This window comes from Spea bombifrons, chromosome 4 (genome assembly GCF_027358695.1).
Source record: "Spea bombifrons isolate aSpeBom1 chromosome 4, aSpeBom1.2.pri, whole genome shotgun sequence".
In the NCBI taxonomy this organism is placed as follows: domain Eukaryota; kingdom Metazoa; phylum Chordata; class Amphibia; order Anura; family Pelobatidae; genus Spea; species Spea bombifrons.
The window spans coordinates 2,300,001-2,318,534 of NC_071090.1; the positions used below are offsets into that span (position 1 = coordinate 2,300,001).

Below are 18,534 nucleotides of genomic sequence, written 5' to 3' on the forward strand. Positions count from 1 at the left end.
GGCAGCGACTTTTTATCCCTTCGGAACGCGGCAAAGATTTTTAGAATGCGAATGATAATTCCCCGTGATCCAGAAAGTAAGCCGCATACCGGTCCTGGAGATTTCCGTGAGCGTTAAAACGGCACGACTTCTCTGGATTATTAAAAAGCCCCCAAAAATTATAGTTAACAACTCACAAAACGTTCATTTTTCACCCCGAGAATCTGCCTCTTGACCCTGAGACCCCCAGAATCTGCCTCTTCACCCTGAGACCCCCGAGAATCTGCCCCTTCACCCTGAGACCCTCAGAATCTTCCTCTTCACCTTGAGAATCTGCCTGGTCACCTGGTTACCCTCAGGTTTTGCCCATTTACCCTGAGATTCTGCCCATATCTTTCTTAGATCAACAGCAACTTTTATCTGCAGGATTAGGAAGGGTTAAACACGCCTGTAGCGCAACACGCCGCACGTATGTATGTTTACCTGTTAATTAACAAGGTGCGCCACGAGTAATTCCCACCTGTGCTAACAATGGACAAAAACCCTCTTTCACCTCGTTTGAAGTATCATAATACAAAAAACCAACCAACGTGGCATGCAAAGAATTTATAACGTGCAATCATTACGGCTATATAGCGCCCGCAGGTTCCGTGGCGATGTTACAGTAGAGGGCAGAAGGAGAGGAAGCCCTTAGAAGCTTACAATCTATTATTTATTTAATCTATTTATTAATTGTGGGCGATGCCATTAGGTGCATTCCATGCAATGATTGGTTACCGGTAGGGGGCAGATTGGCGCGGAACCTCATACTCACAAAGACTGTACCAGCAGCAGCACGAGAGATATAGCGTTATCGCGTGGGAACGATTCCCTTAAATGGTTGAAACCTCTTTATTATGAGGGTCCCTTCTTTACTGAGAGGGTGGTAGATAAGTGGAACAGCCTCCCAGCAGAGGTGGTAGAGGGTAATACAGTGCGGGGATTAAACACGCATGGGATAGACATACAGCTCCTGAATCTAAGACGAGACCAACGACTGATTAAGGTTTCAGTCTTTACAGCAGGAGAAACGGGGGCCGAATGGGGCCGATCTGCCTGCGGGTTCTATGTTTCTGTGTAGCGTGTTTGAGTGTGTAATAGATGGGGTGTCTGGTAGGCAATATGTAAACTGCTGGGGATACCGGGGGGGGGGGCTTGCTAAATGAGCGGCCCCTGAGACTCTTTAAATGTTAACCCTTTAATGGCCCACTATGCAGATTCTATGTATGTGACTCGCTATATGTGTTGCCCAAATGTCTCTAACACCAGTCGCCATGGAAACCTTGACATGTCATTCTTTAAAGATACACTTAATTGAGTCACCTGCATTCAAGCAGAGATATCAATCATAACATATTATAGCAAAAGCACCAACTGGGGGTCTTAGATATGATCACAGCGGGGGGGGGATAGGAAGGAGTCGGCTCCAGGCTGTGTGACCCCAAGAATCTGCCCCTTCACCCTGAGATTAGGGCAAATCCCTGAGACTCGGTGACAAACCCGAACAAAATATTATTTTATAACAGGGTCTCGATGAACAAAATCTGAATTAATTAATTTTATTTTTTATGTGGCCGATATGGGAAAATCCTAATTTTTTTGTCTTGGTTTAAAATAATCTCTGATCTAGAAATCAATCCGTATCTCGTTTGTGTCTGGCTGTGGATAATGGGGATTGTAGTCTAGCGCTTGCTTGGCAGAACCTTGTAGTCTCTGCGAGAAATGGATGTTTAGTTGAATTTTAATTTCTTTTATAGATAAATTCTGAAAAAACGTCGGTTGATCAGTTATAGACATCAGAATAAGATTTTTGGATCTTTGTTGGTTTTAATGAAAAGCAGAAAATTTCCTAAATGAACTGGACTGGAGGCTTCACATATTAACCCATTAATAACCCAGGGCATCAGATTCTAGGGACTCGTTAATGATGGCAACCAAGTGGTTAAAAAAACGGTCCTGACTGGTCAGGAGGTAAAGATATTCTGAATGGAGTCACCTGTATTCAAGCAGGGATTCCAGCTGTGATATAGCAGGGAGAAAAGCACCAATCGGAATGCTCTGATATCGTTCAATCAGAGGAGAATATGAAAGAGTCGGCTTTAATTGTTATTTAGTTGGTAACAATGTTTCCATGCACATCATTCAATTTGTTTCATCAACAATGATGTTTGGTCTCGGTTTTGATTACAGGATATCCTGTGTAGGGAGGTCACAAACCAGGACCCCGTCTGCTCGCTACAAACCCTGTTACTTTGTTGTATTAAAAACAAGCAAAAACATACGAGTCCGTATAAAAAACCCCAAAAGAACGCATTGCTTTCCAAATAAGTAGCCACTTCTAAGCTCAAGTAGCCACTTTTGCAAACAGAGATTTTGCAGCATCATTACAAGGAATACAATGCTTGCATCTCCTGATAAAGCAAGCATTTGTCTGCACGGGCTCGGCACAGATATATGGTTTGGTGGTAGTAGTGTCTACCAGCTCTGCTGGGGGTCTATTCCATGCATGTATAGCACTTTCTGATGGTTTGTTTGTAAGAGAGGTTTCAGGCATAGGCCTAGGAGGAAGACAAAAGAAAAATGGTTACCGAGAACAATAGTGCTTTTCAATAGCTCAGTGTAAATAATAACAAGCCAGCTGGCAACCTTACCCGAAGAGCCACGTTGCAGCGCACAGTTCGCATGTCACAGGGTGGCCACGTGGGAGCTGCAATGGAGGTCTACCCACCACAGCATCTCACCAAATGGCCAATGGACCAGGACAGTGGGGCAGCTAATCGGTATAGAGGAACAGTGCCTGAAAATAAGGACTTTACTGCATAAACTAGGACTGTCGGGAGGTATGTTGATAGCTATTTATGTAAGGCATTGAGAAGAATGATATTATACTCCAATATATTATATACTATATATGGTACTCCTATATATTATATACTATATATTATACACTTATATATTATATTATATATATTATACTCCTATATATTATACTCCTATATATTATATACTCCTATATATTATACTCCTATATATTATATTCTCGTATATATTATACTCCTATATATTATACTCCTATATATTATATACTCGTATATATTATACTCCTTTACATTATACTCCTATATATTATACTTCTATATATAATATACTAGATATTATACTCCTATATATTATATACTATATATTATACTCCTTTATATTATATACTATATATTATTCTCCCTTATATTAAATACTATATATTATACTCCTTTATATTATACTCCCTTATATTATACTCCTATTTATTATATACTAGATATTATATATAATTTCTCTGAAAATCAAGTTTTTTTGTGTATTTTTTCTTCTTTCCTGATTATGATCTGTAATAATTGATCCACCATAGCAACCAGTGGAATAGTCCAATCAACAAAATATAGTGATAAAATACACTTTTTAAGAACCAAATTCAATATTTACACCAAACTCCTGTTTCATATTATGTTGGTGATGACACCATAATAGCAGGGGCATTAAATACCCTATATGACATCATCAATACAGGCCAGGTACTGTTATCAAATAAAATGAGAACATTCCGTTTAGTCTGGATATGCATCGGCGACCCAAATTTCACTTAAATATTTAAACTCAATATTTTATATTATATGCTTTATATATATATATATATATATATATATATAAAATATTTATAATATAATGTATTTATATATATTTAATATATTATATATATATATATATATATAATTATATACGTTTATTTATCTTTATATATATATATATATATATATATATATATATTATTTATATATATATTATTTATTTATAGCCATGCCCAGTCAAGGACACTCGTGCAAAGCTGGTCTTTGCGAGATCACTGTCCCTTTAACTCAGCGTGAGCCAGCACAATTATTTATATTGAATAGTAAATGAGCCCAAAACATCATGTCCCGCGTATGATTTAGTATTTTAATTAGTTATAATAAGCAATGCTACATTCTTGTTGTCAAGGAAACAGACATAAAGCGTCTGAAATTGCTTTTTATGTTTATTGAAGTATAAATGGTTTCCATTGCTGTTTTTCCGAGGCAGTTATTTCATTAACAACAGATTTTAAAAGGCCGGATTTTCCATAAAAAGCTTCAATTTTGGGTTTTTCTAATGAAACATAAGTCTTGTACTTCCCAGGGAGCATGATATATATATCTCATTGTGTTCATATATATATATATATATGAAGAAATAGTTTGATAAAACAGTATTTAATGATTTTTCATAATTACAAAAATCACTCATTTCTAATCACATTGTGGCTTCCATGATAGATTTCTGAATAATAAGCATACCTCCCATGTGTCCTTGTTTTGTCCAGTCCCTCTCCCAAACCCCTGATGTCCCTCTTTCCACCCCTGGTGCCCCAATTTTCTAGGAGCTCAGATTTTTTGCCCCCATAATTCCGAGGCACGATTTCCCACATTGATACAATACTCTGTGCATTACATACCTTCCCAGTGTCCCTGTTTAGCTTGACGAGTCCCTCTCCCAAATCCTTTGCTATTTTCCTTCCCTGTGCCTCTATTTTCACCCCCCTGACACCCCTCTATCTTCCAGTGATGCCCCCTCTTCCCTCCCCTGATGCCCCTCTTCCCTCCCCTGATGCCCCTCTTTTCTAGGAGGTCAGAATGTTTGCTGGGTATGAGGGGATCGCAGGGTTCTACAGCCCTAAAAGCCCCGATAATGTGTATAGAAACAGCAGGAAACGGCTTTATAAATTAAACGGGGTAAATAAACCCCATTATTCTTCTTCTAAATGCCCCGCCCAGTAACACAAATACCCATCAATAGGACACAAAGTCACATCAAAAGTCTGGGTAAAGCCCCACCCCCAGCCACGCCTTTAGCCACACCCTCTAAAAGAAACATGGCCAATTGAAGTGTTCGGAGGTGTATATAAGGCATATATTTGTTGATACGCATTATAAAAAAATACAAGTTTAGAAATCCACAATAAACTTTTATAGCTTGGAATGGGCAGTGATGTCAAAATCCACGGTGGCCCTCGGGGTATTTGAGGTGGGGTTTCTGTTTTTGACCCTAAAAAAGGCTACGAACCGATTGGTTAACGGAGAGTGCGGCTGGAAAAGCGTTCCTCTCTCTCCTATTTACTTAAGCCGTAGAAGTTACTGGCAGGTGGATCAAAATATTATCTTCCTGGCCGGATCTGGAGAAACCCGCGAGACGTTTGGGGCCCCGTCCCTCTACTCCGTCTCCAGCCAAACGTCCGCACACCTGTGAAAACACGGCAGCCGAGATGTGTAAATTGGCTTTCGCCGATCGCTCGGTCCCCCCCCCCCCACCGCTGGTGAAATGACGAGCCTTTGGTTTCCCGGCTTCCTGCTTGAGGCGAGGAGAATTCTAGAACCATTTTAACTCCTCAGGCCCCGGACGGCCGTACGAATCAAAATGCCGGACAGCAGGGTTCTAGAACATAAATGCGGATGTTATATATTTTTTTTAAGACAAAGTTCAGCAGTTATGACGTTTTTGCGTAATTAATTCGCTATAAAGTCACTATTTCCCAGAATGCACCTGACACCCTGTTCATGGTTGGCTAACAGACATCTTGGGGCACAGGAAGGACTCCCCGCCTGTCCCACCCCGAGCCAGATGGGCTCCAAAGCCTGCAAGGGTCCAGACAGGGGTAGCACGCCTAGGTAGTGGTGGCCCATGACAGATCAAGGAGGCCAGACACACTTTGTTTAAATCCAAAATACATCTTTTTATTTTTTCTTACATTTTTCAGTTTATGTTTTGTTTTATTATAATTATTATTATTGATTGTTTTATATAGCGCCATTAAATTCCGTAGCGCTGTTTTCAGCCTTTAGGTGCCCTGGTGACATTTCTTGGGTTTTTTTATCGCCGGAGGACGAAGAGAGAGGATTTCTCTTTATGTGTTTGGAGGCACAGAGTGACTGGTCAAGCTAAACAGGGACACTTGGCAGGGATGTAGTACTAGAATCAGATGATGATGCCACATTAGATTGCAGAGGTTACCCGGTGAGGAATTTCTGGTAAAATTTGTGGAATTTGCCTATTTTTACTTTTATTCTTGTGGGAACTAAGGATTTTATCAGCCATTAGTTTATTCTCATGTATATAGCACTTCCTGTCCGTGGCAAAGATTTAAAGGCTTTCCGTGCCCTGATTGGCCCAACAGGAAACCAATCAGAACACCCTGTGATATTGTTTCTTCTGTGTCCTTTCCTTACCTCTTTTCTCTAATATATGGAACCTTTTGAACTATTTTATTGCCTTGTTTTGCTGTAACAATACAGTAGCTGTAAACAATATAATAACGTTTGTATTGTTACAATAACACTGGATAGAATAACATGCAATATTTCGATAACATTCTGTATTTCTACATCTCATTCTAATTCTCATATATCTGCAACGATGTAACAAATGTTTCAGTATAGTGGGGAGAGGACTCTTACTTCTTAAAGGGGAACACACCTGCATAATCTAATGTTTTCAGGCAGCTGCATATCAGCCATTTGTTTTCTCTGTTATCTGAGCCCCGATCTACTAAACCCCCCGACTCCTTATCATACCGCCTGTGGGGAACAATAGAATGGCTCAGTCTTAATAGCTCAGTCGGACTCTCTGACTAATGAAAGGCTATGGAGGAAAGGACTTCATTAGCATTGTCATAAAGCATCAGCTCAGTGTGGTGTTTGAGCAGAAAAATATCACATGAATGACAACAACGGCACCTCCAGGTCTGCAGATAAAGGGAGTTTATTGGGGCAAAATTAGATAAAACCAGGTTTTTGTCAACAGCAGCTGATATTATACAGCACTGGGGGTTATTACTGTATACAGCGCTGGGGGTTATATTACTGTATACAGCGCTGGTGGTTATTACTGTATACAGCGCTGGGGGGTTATTATTTTATACAGCACTGGGGGTTAAATTACTGTATACAGCGCTGGGGGGTTATTACTGTATACAGCGCTGGGGGTTATATTACTGTATACAGCGCTGGGGGTTATATTACTGTATACAGCGCTGGGGGTTATATTACTGTATACAGCGTTGGGGGTTATATTACTGTATACAGTGCTGGGGGTTATATTACTGTATACAGTGCTGTGGGGGTTATTATTTTTTACAGCGCTGGGGGTTATATTACTGTATACAGCGCTGGGGGTTATATTACTGTATACAGCACTGGGGGGTTATTACTGTATACAGCGCTGGGGGTTATATTACTGTATACAGCGCTGGGGGTTATATTACTGTATACAGCGCTGGGGGTTATATTACTGTATACAGCGCTTGGGGGTTATATTACTGTATGCAGCGCTGGGGGGTTATATTACTGTATACAGCGCTGGGGGTTATATTACTGTATACAGTGCTGGAGGGTTATTATTTTATACAGCACTGGGGGTTATCTTACGGTATACAGTGCTGGGGGTTATATTACTGTATACAGCACTGGGGGTTATCTTACTGTATACAGCGCTGGGGGGTTATATTACTGTATACAGCGCTGGGGGAGTTATTATTTTATACATCGCTGGGGGTTATTACTGTATTCAGCGCTGGGGTAAAAGCTCAAGGAGAATTTTCCCCCTTTTAATGCTCTCATTATGGAACCTATTTTGCATTAAAATTGGTACTTGGACCCCCTGAAGCTTCTCTGTTAAAGTAATGCCGCAGGCAGCGAGGGGTTAATTGTTTTTCTCCGTTGGATTATGTCATCGTTGTAGCCAGACGCTCTTAGCGCTGGGATCTGATGAAGTCATGCAGTTTGCAGTTTTGATGAGGTCAGTCGCAGCACAGAGCCGGGATGCAGCCTTTTACTCCGTACCTGTAAGAGACATTCGCAGCTGCGGCCCGAGGGCCACGCGGACCTCAAATAGAGAATAGCAACATTTTCAAAATTTCATTTTTTTTTTGTTGCAATTATCAAAAAAAGGCAACTTAAACCTAATCCCCCAGAATCTACCGCAATCCTTTAGGAGACAGTGTCAGATAGATATGGGGTCATTTTGTGTCTTCTTCTATTCACTTAAATTACTCTTAATAACAGGGAGCAGCTACACTAAAAAAAAGGATTTTATTTTCCAGGACCACGACTGTGTTATTGAAGGATAATTATTCAAATAAACTGACTGGTGGGGATTTTTATAATAACTCTAATAGATTCTGTACGTTTAAGGATATATTTTTTTGCATTTTATGCAAATATACATGTTATTTCTGCAATATTATTTTTATTAAGGCAAGTGGGCACAATTTGGGGGGTTATTGCCCTATCATTGATTCATACAAAACCTGCTTCCTGTAGTAAACAATTGAATAATCAGTCTTAATCACCCAGGTGGACTCTCTGACTAATGACAGTCTATGGAGGAACGGACTTTATTATTACTGTATACAGTGCTGGGGGTTATATTACTGTATACAGCGCTGGGGGTTATATTACTGTATACAGCGCTGGGGGGTTATTACTGTATACAGCGCTGGGGGGTTATTACTGTATACAGCGCTGGGGGGTTATATTACTGTATACAGTGCTGGGGGGTTATATTACTGTATACAGTGCAGGGGGTTATATTACTGTATACAGCACTGGGGGTTATATTACTGTATACAGCACTGGGGGTTATATTACTGTATACAGCGCTGGGGTTATATTACTGTATACAGTGCAGGGGGTTATATTACTGTATACAGCACTGGGGGTTATATTACTGTATACAGCACTGGGGGGTTATATTACTGTATACAGTGCAGGGGGTTATATTACTGTATACAGCACTGGGGGTTATATTACTGTATACAGCACTGGGGGGTTATATTACTGTATACAGTGCAGGGGGTTATATTACTGTATACAGCGCTGGGGGTTATATTACTGTATACAGCGCTGGGGGGTTATATTACTGTATACAGCGCTGGGGGTTATATAACTGTATACAGCGCTGGGGGGTTATATTACTGTATACAGCGCTGGGTGTTATATTACTGTATACAGTGCTGGGGGTTATATTACTGTATACAGTGCTGGGGGGTTATATTACTGTATACAGCGCTGGGGGTTATATTACTGTATACAGCGCTGGGGGTTATATTACTGTATACAGCGCTGGGGGTTATATTACTGTATACAGCGCTGGGGGTTATATTACTGTATACAGCGCTGGGGGTTATATAACTGTATACAGCGCTGGGGGTTATATTACTGTATACAGCGCTGGGGGGTTATATTACTGTATACAGCGCTGGGGGTTATATAACTGTATACAGCGCTGGGGGGTTATATAACTGTATACAGCGCTGGGGGGTATTATTGTATACAGCTCTGGGGGGTTATATTATTGTATACAGCGCTGTTTTTTCCGTCGGGCTTCCCCTTTGAACTGGGAATGCGGGTTGGACGTTCCGTGCCGTCTCCTGATTATCGGTTGCTGTCAGTTCTGGGGATTCTGGTCACACAGTGTCCCATTGAGTGATCCGGAACACACAGGCTTCTGCACGTTCCGCGATGGCAGATGAGGGTTTATCCGAGGACAGACGGCCTTCTGCTTTTGAGGTTATGATCTCTGTGTATGATTAACAGAGTGCGGGGCTGCGGAGGACGACGTCGCCGCTCTCGAGCTGCTGTTCTCGCGGCTGAGGCGTGGCGGGGATTATTCGGGGTTAACAGAGGATCTGTGTATTGACAACAGACAATATTATTATCTTAATTGCACTGGGAGCTCTCCTTTCATGACTCTTTTCTGAGGACAATTTAAAAAAAATGTAATTTTTTTTTTCTTAAAAAACATCTAGACGATGCCCTTTAGGGAGGCCAAGTCTTCAATTCCAAGGGTAGATCTCTGTTTTTTATCTTTATGGATAAATCGGAGAACATAAGCAAAGACCACCAATAACAACACCACAAATCCGTCGGCATATCGGGTTAAAAAAACCTCTACATAGTTAAAAATATACATTTTACCATACTTTTTTTTAATCACATTTAGAATATCTAATGTTATTTCTAAGGGCAGTATTCAATAAAATGTATTTGTATAAAGCCATTAACTATAAGAAATACTTTTGAACAGAGTTGCTTTGAAATATAATTTATCTTTAGACTTAATAATTTTCAATGGCGGGACTGTCTCCTGAAAACAGGGACAGCTGGTCGGTCACCCAACTTTTGCTAAAAAAAAAAAAAAAAGTAATGGCGGCGTTACTGACAGGTAAATATTTGGAGCTCGTCGCGGATTATTAAGTCAGCTGTTCCAATCGCCATGTGGCCAGCGGCTCCTCGCTGTTGTCTTAAGTTAGGTTAGTTAATGGTGACTATAATTCCCATCATCCACCCACACCATACAGCCATTGGTGTGCTCAGGCGGGGGGTACGGGATGTGTGCGAGAGACTGGAGGGAATGGGTATGATGTATATCGCACCTTGCCATTCGCTATATATGTAAATCATTATGGGGCGGAGCTACCGCTGTTTGCCACGCCCACTCTTGGGGGGTATCCTCCCAGATTCCGCTGCATCAGTCCGCATATAAATGGTGAATTTCGAGCCGTTGTCCTCATGTAAACTTTCCGCCCAACACATCTGCCTGTAATTTTACTGTAACTTGTGTTACGACCAACAGAAAACTGGAAGCGTAATTACAACGGAGGGTGTTGGCAATATTCTGTTCTGTGCGTACCTGCCAAGTGTCCCTGTTTAGTTTGGCCACTCCCTCCTTCCTCGTGTCCCCACTTAAGCTGCTCCTGATTCTAAGCCGCACTCTAAAATATGGATGTAGAAAGACAATTTATAGGCCACTTCTTGGTGTTGTGTTTGATAAAAGGTGATATACCAGCTATACTGCTATACTGCTACCCTGAGATGTGTAAATCGGCCCCATTCGGCCCCCGTCTGGTCGCTCATTTCTCCCGCTGTAAAGACTCAAACTGTAACCAGTCGTTGGTCTCGTCTTAGATTCAGGAGCCGTATGTCTATCCCATGCATGTTTAATACCCTCACTGTATTACCCTCTACTACATCTGCTGGGAGGCTTCTCCACTTATCTACCACTCTCTCAATAAAGTGAAAAAAATAAAAAAAAACATAGGTTGCTTTCCTAGCACATTTCCCCATGTAGTTTGGTTGGGATTTGTGTCCAGGAGTGACGGCAGAGAAATCGACAAGGCCTTAGAAGCTCAGAAGGGAGTTGGTCATAGAAACACCACACTGAGCTGATGCTTTATGGCAATGTTAATGAAGTCCGTTCCTCCATAGACTTTCATTAGTCAGAGAGTCTGACTGGGTGATTAAGACCAAGCCTCTCTATAGTTTCGCACAGGTAGTATGGTAAGGAGTCGGGGTGTTTGTCTAGTAGATAACAGAACAAGAACTCATACAAATGGCTAATATGCAGCTGCCTGAAAACATTATATTATGGGGCAAAAATTGCAACTGGGTTAAAGAAAAAACAGCACAAGATTTTGGATTTTTCTGCCTTCTAAGCAAACTTTTTTTCTTTCTTCTTTCTGCAGAATCCACGGAAGATGAAGGGTTAACGCTATGGCTGCGAAACGCTCCCACTGAACAACGAGCAGGTATTTAAAGCACTTTTTTCTATTGGCACGCGAAGGAAGACGCTTCTTGAGCATAGCTGGGGAATACAAGCTCTACCTGGATGATGGGAATTGTGGTTAGCCCAGCTGGCTATCCCATATTTTCTTATCTCTGCAGCCCAAACCAGGATAGATAATTAAAGTATTTCCAGGACTTTGAGATGTTTCTCTTATGGAATTTTACTTTGGATATTATTGGGACTCGTTTGCTTCTGCAGAAAAGTGCCTTGTGGTGCCTTAGAGAGCAGAATCTGCATAATTAAAGGGGCAGCCAGCTTCATGGGCTAGGGGACAGTCGGGGGCAATCGCTATGATGTATCAGGAGAATGTAATTGGAATTTGCTTCATAGATCCTTATAAATCAGTAAAAATACATGATAGTTGTAATGACTTGCATTTCTAAAAATATTATTATTTTATTTATAGATATATATATATATATTATTTTATTATTTTATTTTTATTTTTATATATTATATATTATTTTATTTTTATATATATTATATATTATTTTACTTTTATATATATATATATATATATATATATATATATATATTAGTATTATGAATTATCCTCTCTGATTTTCCAGCAGGTGTGCGTAGAAGTGGGATTAGAGCTTTAATAAAGGGCCACTGTTGCCTAGCTATACGTAGCACTCATTATATATATCTAAGTAAAATATCTTGGGCGTTTTTGCGTTGTCTCTTACTGCTTGTGCGTTTTCGGATAATGTACAATAAGCAACAGGCTTATTCACCACTTCCTATGAGATAAAATTCATATGATTCGTTACCAGATACGCGTGGATATCTTTAAATGTTAGCCCTGTGCTTTAATAAAAAAACAACATGAAACAGAAACGAGAAAAAGCTAATCTCCAACCATTTAATTTCTTACTAGTTTTCAAGAATTTGGCACTGTTTTCTTTTTTACCCCAGTCGTAGTTTTTGCCCCCATAATATAAAGTTTTCAGGCAGCTGCATATCAGCCGTTTGTATGATTCTCGCTCTGTTATCTGATCCCCGATCTACTAAACCCCCCGACTCCTTATCATACTGCCTGTGGGGAACAATAGAATGGCTCAGTTTTAATCACCCAGCCGGACTCTCTGACTAATGAAAGTCTATGGAGGAACGGACTTCATTAGCATCGCCATAAAGCATCAGCTCAGTGTGGGGTTTGAGCCGAGAAAGTTACCCAAAATATCACATGACTGACAGCACCGGCGGCTCCAGGTCTGCAGATAAAGGGAGTTTATTGGGACAAAATGAGATAAAACCAGGTTTCTGTTAACACCGACCGCCAGTACTGTATACAGCGCTGGGGGGTTATTACTGTATCCCCCCCCAGGGGTATATTGTATACAGAGCTAGGGTTCTGCTCAGTGAGGATTTTTTTCCTCCCTGGGACTTCCCATTGAAGTTTTTTAGGCATGCGATGTTCCTCTCTAGTGCCCGGCAGCCGAGGAGGTATTTCTGTTTATTTAGTGGAGTGCGAGCCACGCAGTTTTAATCCAATTTCCACCGGCATCATGTATAAGGAAGGCGAGCAGATATTAGAAATTAAACATTTCAGAAGAGGCTGTCCTGGTTTAACCGCTTGAGTCCCAGAGCTATGCCCATCACCATGCGGTTACAGAGGTTTTTTTTCTTCTGTAATTCTGGTTTTTGGATTTTCCCGAAGTTGCATATTTTTCTTGACTCCTGGGACGGACACACAGCCCTCGCATTATGTCTTATTAAAAAGTCTGACAGGCTGCGAAGCTAATGAACTCAGCGTCTGCGGACGGACGCGAAGAGTACGTCTCAATTTCCAGCGGGGGGGGGCCTTCCTTGCAGCCAAAAGTACATCGCTCAGATATCGAGTGATCGCTTCATCCCTTTCTAGTCTGTGATTAAAGGACATTTCATATCTCAGATTTATAGAGTGATTAAAGGAGATGCAAAAAAAAATCTTAAAAATAAAAGTTTTTTTTTAGGAAACGCAGCCGTCGGCACAGCCAGAAGCAGGGGGCAATAAGAAGCCTCGTGTATCTATTACTTAAAAGTAGTGTGATTAACTTAATAGGCAGTATGCACTCGCTTGTAGCTTAAAAAGAATATATAAATAATATATAACATTATAAAACATATATATATTTCTAGGAATATTTTTAATTTTATATAATATTCAAATATTATATAAAATAATAGAATATTATTATTATTATTATATAATTGTATGATATTATTTAAAATAATAGAATATATTATTATTATTATTTTTATTATTATATAATTTTATATTATATAAAATAATAGAATATATTATTATTATATAATTGTATGATATTTAAAATAATAGAATATATTATTATTATTTTTATTATTATTTAATTTTATAATATTATATAAAATAATAGAATATATTATTATTATTATTATATAATTGTATGATATTATATAAAATAATAGAATATTTTATTCTTATTATATAGTTTTATAATATTACATAAAAAAATATAATCTATTTTTAATACTTTATTCCTATATATTCCATTGTTCTAAACAAAAATACCCAGTGAGAGATTATTATTTACCCAGAGATCCGATCTATATTAAAAAAAAAAAACAATTCTGGAAAGGGTTTACTTTTTATTATTTATTTTTTACATTTAAAGGCAATGTATTTATGGGATGCAGGCCTTTGGGCTTCAGAATTCTGGGATTTACAAAAAAAAAAGACAAAAGTAAACTTTTGGCACAAGAGGATCGGAAATTGAAAATTGATTTAAAACTTTTTGCTAAGCCGTAACACTTCTTGCGTGCGCTTTCTGTTGTGTTAATGCGCATCCGGTACAAAATTACTATTAAAACAAAACCTTATACCTTGTTGAAATGAATGTTTTATGGTCCCCTCAGCTCATGGTTTTTCTCACCCCGCGCGTGGGCCGACTCCCTATAAATACACATGTATAATCTGGCCCATCTGGAAACGCAAAATACCTACCTATTTCCTTTTTTAAAATAAAAAAGGCTAGTTAAGGACTTTAGTTATTGCCACTAATAACAATAATAATTTATTAGAGGCGTTTGACATTGTTTTCAGAATTTCCATACAAAGACAGTCAGGTTTTTCGAACGCGGCTGTAAAAAAAACATTGCGTTTTGCTGTTTATAACAGGTAGTGTACAGAAGTTTTACTCTACTGAAAGGGTGGCGGATAAGCGGAACAGCCTCCCAGCAGAAGTGGTAGAGGGTAATACAGTGAGGGTATTAAACATGCATGGGATAGACATACGGCTCCTGAATCTAAGACGAGACCAACAACTGAATAAGGTTTGAGTATTTACAGCAGGAGAAACGGGCGACTAGACGGGGGCCGGATGGGGCCAATCTGCCAAATTTTTACCTGCATGTCTCCCTAGGGAAGATAATTTTGGGATAAGAGGTACTTCTTGTTCTAACCCTCGTCTTGTAAATGCCTCCCTTTTAACCTTGAGATATGTTTAGTCTTCTACTATGGATCCCTCGCCTGCTTGGCTTCCATGACGCATATATTATGAAGTCTTTCTGTCGACCAAACAAAAAAGTATTATCTGTAGTTTTTTGTGGCATGATCTTCCATACTTCAAGCATTACATACCCCCAAAGTCTCCCTGTTTAGTTTGTCTCCTCCTCTGATGCCCCTCTCTCCTCCCCTGATGCCCCTCTCTCCTCCCCTGATGCCCCTCTTTTCTAGGAGGTCAGAATGTTTGCTGGGTATGAGGGGATCGCAGGGTTCTACGGCCCTAAAAGCCCCGATAATGTGTATAGAAACAGCGGGAAACGGCTTTATAAATGAAACGGGGTAAATAAACCCCATTATTCTTCTAAATGCCCCGCCCAGTTACACAAATACCCCGCAATGGGGCACAAAATCTGCACTGAACATCGAAGGAGCGAGAGGCAATCTGTGATGAGGTCATTTTGAGGCCATAACGGGTCGTTGCCAGATGGTGGATCTCAGATGACACACGGGGCCATGTGAGTGGAATAGGTAAAAATCCCACCAACTATACCACAAAGCATGGAACGGTGGGTCATCTCATCCCTGACCCTCAAAACATTGATATTTGGGACCCTCTGCTTCTTAGACCAATAAAACACGAAAAACATAACTGACAACCAATTACGGGCAGCCGCTTCATAGCCGTCCTACGGCGCGTCGCCGGCTCGGGAGCATCTCGGGTTTTAGCTCTCTTGAGCCATTTCAGACGAAGAATCTCCATCAACACATCAGTCCGATCCGGCCCCTAGGGGAGTCCAGAAACAAAGTGAACGAGGGAACCCACAAACCCCAAACGTACGTTTCAGCCGTCACTGGCCACTTCAGGGACAATTTCCTGCATTTGCGTTATATCCGAAATCCCATAACGATATACAGCGATCAGCCATATAACATCAAGACCACCTGCCTAATATTGTGTAGGTCCCCTTTTTGTTCCTGACCCGTCGAGGCATTGTGTATAGTGTTACCAGCGCCCCGGTGTTTAAAGTGACGTTAAGCTTTACTCTCCCCACTCATTAGGCAAACCTTACTCATCTTAAACATTTTAATAAAAAAATCTCTATTACAGTGAGGATCCGGCAGCGTGTTATGTACACTGCCGGTGCCCACACTGTCGAGGAGAAGGAGCAGGCAGCCAAAAGTGGCCGGCTGCAAGATCGCCAATACGCTTTCTGTACTCAGATGCTTAAGATTTATATATATATTTATATATAAATAAGTTTAATGTCACCTTAACCCTTTAATGACAAACCCCGTACATGTACGGGCTCAAAATGCATTGTTTTCAATGGGTTTAGGGACCGCCCATTGTCCTTAAGGGGTTAAAGCCTGTTAGAGTGGCAGCCCCTGTGCTTAGAACACAATGTGTTACAGCAGTTTTAGGGATTCGCACTGGGGAGGAATAATAATGCACAGCCTGAGAACAGAAAGTTAAGATTGCTGCTTGCATTGTGTTTTCTGCACACATGAGGTGTTTTTATTTTTTAGATCTATTTCTTTGTTTTGTTTTTTTTTGCACAAGTTTATTTAGTGTATAAAATTGTAAAATGTAAGATTTGCTTTAATAAAAAAGAAACCCCCAAAACATTATTTGCTTCATTTCGACAGGGATTCTGTTGTTTAATTTTTTTTTATTTAAAAGTTTTTACCGATATCGGAGACTTTAAAATGAATTTGCTGCCGGAATCATACATTCGGTTTCAAGAAGGAAATTAGTTGCATCCTGCAAGTAAAAAAAAAATAAATTAAAAAAACCACCATTAAAATGTCTGCCGCGACCCGCACCTTGGAGCAGATGTTTGCCCCTTTTGTCATCCGTTGTGCAGCCGAAGGGCCATTGTTGTCATACGGCAGGGGTGTCGGCGTATCCTCATATAACCTGCGCGGCGGTATACAGAGAGCTTCCTTGGTTACCCGGCACAAAGGGTTGGGTTGTTTGCTTATCTGACAAATGTTTTCCACGCAAACACCAGACAAGAATAGAATTGAGTTAGGCTTTGAGTGCTCGGGGTTTAACCCTTGCAGCCGCAGGGGCCAGGAGGAACGTTCCGCCGGCAAAGCAAATCGTAGAAAGAAAACGCAGTCGGAATTTTGACGGTAAATTCAATCGTTTGAATTGTTTGAATAAGTTCCGCTTTTGGAAACATTGTTGCAGTTTTTCATAGTTATCGATATCTGGTTTATTTTAAATTATTTGATGCATTCAGTTGGCAGTTATATACGGTATATTGATGATATTTTCGGGAATGGTGTTTGTTGCTGGCGGTGCCCTGTTAAGAAGGTTTGTGAAACGCGCCCTTGTACTCGGTGAAATGCGTGGGCCGAGGGTAAGGGCGATAGATGGGTGAGGTTTTCTGTAGAGCAGAGGTTTGTACTTATTGCATTAAAATCTAAAAAAACCAAAGCTTCATGTCTCACAGCCCCCCCCCCCAATATTTCTGGTGCCATAGAGGTGGGGAGCGGCATGGCCGGCCCCTGAACAGCCACTTTGTGGCGCTCAACCTGCAGAGCTTAAGGTGGCCACATTAGAGTTACAATGGAGATCCCGATTGATTCCCAACTCCTTGGGCCGGTCAGTGGAGACCAGAAGGTCTCCCCCAACCTGATCGGAAAAAATCCTCATTGTAGGGAAATGGTTAAAGGAGAACTCTTAGATTCTGTGCTTGGTTCTAATTCTTACCGCTATGTACAACATAATTATTAATTATAAGCGATATCCTGCCTGGTCTGAGCACAGGGGATTGTGGGAAATGCGGGGATTTGCATGAAGTGCCCTGGCTGTGCCTTTTAGGGGGCCGGAAAATACCAAATACCGGAAAATACCAAGGTGGCTGATCCGTGGCGCTCGCAAATAAACCTTAGCAGATCCATCACTTTATCCATTTCTTGTGGTTCAACTAGCATGGAAACCAGTTTCTATGGCAACAACCTATCATTAGTATCCTTATTATTATTAATTATTATCATCACTATTATTTTTATTATTATTATCATTATTATCACTATTATTTTTATTATTATTATCATTATTATCACTATTATTATTATTATTATTATTATCATTATTATTAATATTATTATTATTAATTATTATCATCACTATTATTTTTATTATTATTATCATTATCATCACTATTATTATTAGTATTATCATTATTATTATCACTATTATTATTATTATCATCACTATTATTATTATCATTATTATTATCACTATTTTTATTATTATTATTAATATTATCACAAGTTATAGGTGTTTTCGATGCCGGATTCATGGTTTTATGTCAGATGTGACGGTTCCCCTAAACAGAAAACGGAGTCGGACTGTTTTGACTGTC

General features: G+C 40.0%; 2 long non-coding RNA genes across 2 annotated transcripts in view; both read left to right on the forward strand.

The window, feature by feature from the left end:
• The window catches only part of LOC128490709 (uncharacterized), a 19,987-nt gene extending 8,351 nt beyond the window's left edge, over positions 1-11,636 (forward strand). Inside the window, exon 3 of the long non-coding RNA XR_008353969.1 lies at positions 11,588-11,636. This is a non-coding gene — a long non-coding RNA (uncharacterized LOC128490709). The remainder of the gene's footprint in view (positions 1-11,587) is intronic.
• On the forward strand, positions 1,766-2,295 carry LOC128490710 (uncharacterized). Its single transcript, XR_008353970.1, has 3 exons — positions 1,766-1,842; positions 1,888-1,938; positions 1,990-2,295. It is a non-coding gene; the product is annotated as an uncharacterized LOC128490710 (long non-coding RNA).
• Positions 11,637-18,534: the final 6,898 nt, after the last annotated feature.